The sequence below is a fragment of the Piliocolobus tephrosceles genome, chromosome 7 (genome assembly GCF_002776525.5).
Source record: "Piliocolobus tephrosceles isolate RC106 chromosome 7, ASM277652v3, whole genome shotgun sequence".
Classification (NCBI taxonomy): Eukaryota; Metazoa; Chordata; class Mammalia; order Primates; family Cercopithecidae; genus Piliocolobus; species Piliocolobus tephrosceles.
The window spans coordinates 21,664,710-21,671,696 of NC_045440.1; the positions used below are offsets into that span (position 1 = coordinate 21,664,710).

General features: G+C 51.9%; 1 pseudogene; it reads right to left on the bottom strand.

Annotated features, from left to right (window-relative positions):
• Positions 1-4,919: 4,919 nt before the first annotated feature.
• LOC111545636 lies at positions 4,920-5,536 on the bottom strand (annotated as a pseudogene).
• Positions 5,537-6,987: the final 1,451 nt, after the last annotated feature.

Consider the following 6,987-nt stretch of genomic DNA (forward strand, 5'->3'; position numbering starts at 1 on the left):
AACCACGAATAACCACCAATAAAGGATAAATTTGGATATACACACATAATGGGCCATTTGGTGGTAGCTAAAAATCATGTTTTAGAAGGATTCTTAATGATGTGGAGAAATAAGTTAAAATAAGAGAAAAATACAATTTTTTATATACAAAGTGGTCCCAGAACAATGTGGGAGGAAGGGACTATATGAAAATACTAAGGTGATTATTTGGGGGTGGGAGGGTTGTTAATCATTTTTTCCATTACATATACTTGTCTCTGTGTTTTAACATTTTTACAATGAATATGTGTGACATATACTGTAAGAAAAAAGAAACTGAAAAACATTTTGAGATACCTGATCTATATATTTTAAATTATATGCCTTATACACGTTTATGCCCTTTAACTATATAAATTTCATTTTGGAGATTTACTATCAGACAGTAATTCAAATTATAGAGTATGCTATAATATGCAGATGTTAATGTAACAGTCTGTGTAATAGTGTAAAATTGGAAACAGCCTAATAATGCAGGAATGCTCACAGAAGGATACACCATCTAATTAAAATCAAAGGTGGACTTTTAAAATTGTGTATATGAAGTCTGTAATAACAAGGAAGGTTTATGAAGGAATGTTAAGTGAGAAACAATAAAATTATATTCTGATGATGTCTATGACATTTGAAACAAAAAAAAATAATCCATTGAAATAATCTGGAATAAAGAAAGGTGATTATTTTGGGTGGTGAGACTTCAGGTAATTACAAAATAGGACTTGGCTTTTCTATGTTTGTACCAACCTAATAAATAGTTACTTGTTATTTATGTAAACATGAAAAACGTGTAATTATTATTATTGTTGTTGTTTTTCTGCAGTGAAAACATTTATTTTACAACAGTAATCTTTATTTTAGGTCAACATTCAGACATACAAGACGGAGATCACCATGCAAAACCAGCCTGGCCCTTAGATGTGTGTGCTTGAGCCAGTATCAGTCAGAGTCTGACAGCACCTGCACCCCAACACGGCTGGATTCCAGGATGCCAGTGACAAAACCAGAGAATGGACAACCAGCCTCCATGCATTTGCATTTAATTTAATTTTATTTTTTTGAGACAGAGTCTCGCTCTGTCGCCTGGGCTGGAGTGCAGTGGCCAGATCTCAGCTCACTGCAAGCTCCGCCTCCCAGGTTTACGCCATTCTCTTGCCTCAGCCTCCTGAGTAGCTGGGACTACAGGCACCCGCCACCTCACCCGGCTAGTTTTTTGTATTTTTTAGTAGAGACGGGGTTTCACTGTGTTAGCCAGGATGGTCTCGATCTCCTGACCTCGTGATCCACCTGCCTCGGCCTCCCAAAGTGCTGGGATTACAGGCTTGAACCACCGCAACCGGCCTGCATTTAATTTTTATAAACAATATATATTTCAGTGTTAACTTCCTCCCCTCACCTGGCTTGAAGCATTTTCCCCATTTTCCAGGGAAACAAAATCTACCAAAAGGTGCCGCCTGCAGGACCCTGGGCCCAGCTCCTTCCGGAGGGTGGAGATGTGTGGACTCCTCTGGGGCCAGGACAGGGCCCCTTTCTGGGCTGCCCTTCAGATGCAGCTTTGCCACTGATTGTATCTGTTGCTTAGAAAATCATCTTTAATATTTCAAGGGAGGAAAGGGTTTCCAGTCACCTCCTAGGTTTCACACCGGGACACATAGCTGGGTCAGGTGAGCATGACACAGAGCCCCCAGGATGGGCACCTGACCCTGCAGACCAGAGGCCAATGCCGTTGGGGGCCATGGCAGTGCCCTGGGCACGCACACTCTGCACACAGTAGGCTCAGCCGTTCCTTTTGTGCACCTGCCAGGAAAGCCTCCTGAAGGTCCCTGCCCAACTCGTCAAGAAACCAGAGGCTGTTTTAGAGCCACCTTTTATTGTACTTGTTGCTTCACTGCTGGACAGCAGCATGACATGCTTGCTGTGTCATATGTACACATATGTACACACACAGACCCACCACAGCCCATACTCACAGCATGTGATGACGCGAATCGTTGCTGGTAAGGACAGTAAAAATGTAGCTTTCGCCAATCCCACAGTATAATTCACAACCTAAATAACAGACACAGGCCAGTCCTCTGCCACATGGGTTCGCAGCTCCAAATACTGGCAAAGGGTGAGATTAGTCACTTCGTGTCCCCTCACAAGATGTCCCCACAGTAGGATGCACTGAGCCAGAGCTAAGGGAGGGCAGACAAGCGCCACGTCGAACTCTGCCCGCAGCACCCGGACCCTCCAGTGGCAGCCTGCATGCTGGTGCCCCTGTGGCACAAGGCTCACCTGGAACAGAACGCTCTGGTCTCGGCAGGGCAACGGGTGCCACCACGGGCAACATGTAGCACCTGAGAGCAGCCTCGACTGTGTGAGGCTTCAGGGCTTTTCCTGGAGGGCAGCAGCCCACGTGGAGCTGAAGTTTCCTGCTGGGCACGTGCGCATGCCAGTTTCTTTTTCTAATAGGTCCCCACTGGGTGCTGGCCGCATTAACTGAACATCAGAGAACTGGGAAAGTTCACAAACACTGAGCAGTGGTATCTAAAGCAGTTTAAAAATAAAGCCAAAAGGAAGACAAATCCCACGTCACTGAGTGGAGACAAATCTACACACCAGCAGCTGCTATGAAAGGGCCCGTGGCGCTGCTCCTACGCCTCCTGCAGGTCGGAAGCAGTCAGTGCTGCCTGGATCCCCTTGTGAACCAGACAGGCCTCAAAGCACAACGACCCCAGCAGGCCCCTGGCAGCACCCAGCAGCAGCGTCCAATGGGACCTTCTGTGCCCACAGCCACAGTTGCTCACAGCATCGTCCGCAGCCCAAGAGTGAGGAGTTGGGGTCCTGTCACTGCCACCAGCAGGCAGGGGTGCTGGGGGCGTCCTGATCTCTTCGCACGTGGACCGGGAGGTGCGTAAGCTGCCCCAGGGGACTCACCACCTCTTTTAATTAATAGGGAAACAGTCCACTCAAGAAAAAAAGAAAACCTGGGAGGTTCTCTTTCCTTGAATTAAGACAAGGCCTTAAAACCAATAGGGAAGAACACCAGAAACGGTTTTGCTTCCGGGTCAGGCAGTGGGAGGAACTCCAGGCCCCGAGTGTCTGGGCTTCCTGGGGGTCTTATAATCATAGTGTGAGAATTGTCACGGCCATGATTTATTTAGGTTTTACAAATTCTGCAGGGACCAGGTTCCATAAACCTCCAGACCTGCTCCTCTTTCCCACTCTACCCCACCCTTTGCAGGGAGCTGCATGGTTCTAAAAAATGGTCCATTGGACTCTGTAACTGAAAAGTCACCTGGCAAGGGGCCCACTCTGATGAGTACCAAAAGGCCTTGGAGTGTTCTAGCCACAGAGCTGTGTGCAGGCCCAACAGAGGGCCTGGTGGGGCTGAGCCAGGACCCCCGACGGGCGGCTTTCTAGTTTAGGTCCAAGGTTAGAACCTGGCTCTTTGCCAGTCTGGGGAAAATAACTCACTTCCTAAGCTACATCTACAAAAATCGCAAAGACTGAGTATAGCCGGCATCTCAGGCTGAACTTGCTGCTGTGTTGAGCGGCATGAAGGCACCCCACTGTCTCGCTGCCTAGCATTTCAGGACAGGCCAAACAATGAATTTCTTATTCTTTTAGGAGAGGTCTGATTTTGACAAATTCTTTCTGATTTAATTTCACAGTGCATAGCTCTCCTCTCATCAAAGGTCTTCATCACCGTTTTAGGGAGAAAAACCAAAGAAAAGTGGGACAAACAAAACTGCCCCAGGACCTGGTGCTGGCAGCCAGCTCATCACCCACATGGGCATCTGCAGTAGGGGTCAGCTGGGGGCCCTCAACCAGCAACCCGCTCCTAAGCACGTCCAGATTTGTCCTCACATCCATGTCTTTTTTGGCAACTTCCTGGTGAACCTGAACCTACCCCTCTGCACAGCCTTGGGTGGGCCGCTGAAGGTAATGACTGAGCTGGGGCCACGAGTCAGCAGGCAGGCAGGGAAAAGGGACCTCAGGAGGCTCATCTGGTTGGTTCAAGCCACAGCCACCACACACAGCCTCTTCCTCAGCTTCATCTCCACTGAGAACTCTGCAGCTTTGCCGTGGCCACCATGGACGTTCTGCAGAAACCAGGCCCACTGGAGTCTGCAGCATGGGGCCAAAGGCAGGCCCAGTAAATCGAGGGCTCAGAGCCACAGAGTAGGGGCAGCTCTGAGCCCTCAGCCAGCACAGGCACATCAGGCTCATTTCACCTGTTCCCCTACCCAGGGTGCCACCCAAAAGGTCTAGAACAGACAAGAGACTGACTTCCAATAGTCCACAGATGGATTCTGCTGTCTGGTTGCTGGCCTCCCAGGGACCCAACCCTCCTGAGCTAGAGGGTCCCTCTGGTCCAGTCAGTCCTTCCTCCAGGGACCTAATGAATCCGGCTCTGCTTGAATAATCGATGACGGGGCAAAGGCAAGCGGGGCAGATGGGAGCTCTGGCAAACATGGGAGGAGGGGTCTTGGAAGAGCCCCTGTCTGCAGCAGCTGGGTGCTCACACACGGACAATCTACTCTCTGACTGTGCTCATCGGGCTGGTGCTACCATCTGTGGTTGTAAAGGTCCAAAAAGGGCTACGGAAAGGACAGGTGGGCTGGAAGGAACGTGGAGAATGACCCCAGGATAGGGGAGGAAGAGACTGGCCCCATCAATCCAGCTCACAGCCTGGAAAAGTGTAGGAAGACAGACAAATGACTCCAACGCAGGCGAAAGACACACCTCCAAGGACCGGAGTCGCAGAGCCCATGTGACATGGAGACCCAGGATCAAAACACTGTGCGGAGGACATTATGTCAACCTTGGAAGGTCGGAAGGGGCCTCCTATGCTTTCCATACCAATTTCCCCCATGGGAGAAACCCTGCCACAAGGCCTAGGAAACCACAGACCCCAAGCCAGCTGTGCCCAGCACAGACACCAAGGAATGACGGTGATGCCGGTGACGCCAGGAGGACACGGCCCCTAGCCGCATCATCAGCTGTATGACGATTGGTGTGTCTGTGGCCTCCCTCTCATCAGACTGCAGCCTCGGGGGACGCGTAGAACTCTGTCTCCTCGCCCTCAGGCGCCTTGAGCTTGCACTTCCCACAGCACAGCAGCGGTTGAAGCAGCACCACAGAAACAGCAGCAGCAGCAGCACCTGAGGAGGCTGCAGAAGACAAACAGGGCCTTGGCCCACCTGCCGGACAGCACGAGGTAGGTGTTCACGTTCTCTTCCCCAAACTGTTCGGCCAGGTAGAGCCCCAGTGAGCCGTAGTTGTCGTAGATGCTCCTTTTTTTGGCGTCTGTCAGGATGGCATGGGCCTTGTTGATCTCCTTAAACTTGTCTGTGGCCTCTGGGTTGTCAGGGTTCTTGTCGAGGTGATATTTCGAGGCAAGTTTCTGATAGGACTTTTTAATGTCATCTGAGGTTGCGTTCTCATCCAGCCCAAGAACGTGGTACAATGATTCCCCAGAGGTAGACAGTGAGTGCTGTCTCTGGTCTGCCATGTTAGGCTAATCTGCCGGTCCGCCAGCCCTCCTGCCGGCTCCATGGCTTCTGCTCCCTGCTTTGCGGTGCTGCTGGGCAGCGGCCGACACACTCCTCAGCCTAGAGACCCCGGGTAGCAGCGGTGGTGGCGGCAGCAGAAGGTGCGGGTGCAGCACCGGCAGCAGACACGCTACAATTATTCTAAAATAAAAAAATACCTGCTCTACGGAAGGGAGATTGATGAGTTGAGAGCTTCCTGGGGGTGGGTGGAGACAGGGCTGATAAACCGCTGTCCATATTCAAGGGCCTCAAGGCCCTACCCCCAAAGTAGGGGCTCCCTGCCCCGAGTTGTCACATAAAACAAACTCCCTCCAGCCAGATGCAGCCTGGGCCCCTGAAAGCCCAGCTCAGGATGTGGGTCGCTCCTAGGGTTGCTGGAGATCTTCAGGGAGATAGGGAATGTCCTTCTCTCAGCACTTTCTTCCCCAGGCTGCCCCGGCCACAAAAGTCCCCTGTCAGGTTCATTACCACCTTCTCCTACTCCTTTCCGGTGAGTGCTTTTATCAGCAGTTTTTTTGATAATGATGATGGTGATGGGTGATAATAGCTTCCGAGTTCTTATGAGAGGTGACAATGTGCTAGCAGCCCTTGCTCTCAGCACCTCCTCCGCCCCGGGGTCCACTCTGGCAGCGCTTGAGGAGCTCTTCAGCCTGCTGTTGCACTGTGGGAGCCCCTCTCTGGGCTGGCCGAGGCCAGAACCGGCTCCCTCTGCTTTCGGGAAGGTGTGGAGGGAGAGGTGCAGGCGGGAACCAGGGCTGCCTGGGCTCATGGGCCAGCGTGAGTTCCGGGTGGGCACGGGCTCGGCAGCCCCACACTGGTAGCTACCAGCTGGCGCTGCCGGTCCCAGACAGTGAGGGGCTTAGCACCAGGGCCAGCAGCTGCGGAGGGTGTGCTGGGTCCCCCAGCACTGCTGGCCAGCCTGTGCCACACTCGAATTATCGCCAGGCCTCAGCCACCTTCCCACAGGGCAGAGCTCAAGACCTGCAGCCTACTATGCCCAAGCCCCCTACCCCCAGGTGGGCTCCCACAGCCCAAGCATCCCTGACAGGCCCCGCCCCCTGCTCCATGGTGCCACGTTCCATCCACCGCCCAAGGGCTGGGGCATGCCTGCACAGGGTGCCAGGACTGACATGCAGCTGGGCCCGCAGCCTCCACTAGGGGAAGCCAGCTGGGCTCCTGAGTTGGGTGGGGACTTGGAGAACTGTTGTGTCTAGCTGGAGGATTGTATATGCGCCAGTCAGCACTCTGTGTCTAGTTCAGGGTTTGTGGATGCACCAATCAGCATTCTATATCTAGCTAATCTGGTGGGGACTTGGAGAATTTTTATGTCTAGCTAGAGGATTGTAAATGCACCAATCTGCGTTTAGCTCGGGGTTTGTGGATGCACCAAACAGCACTATGTATCTAGCTA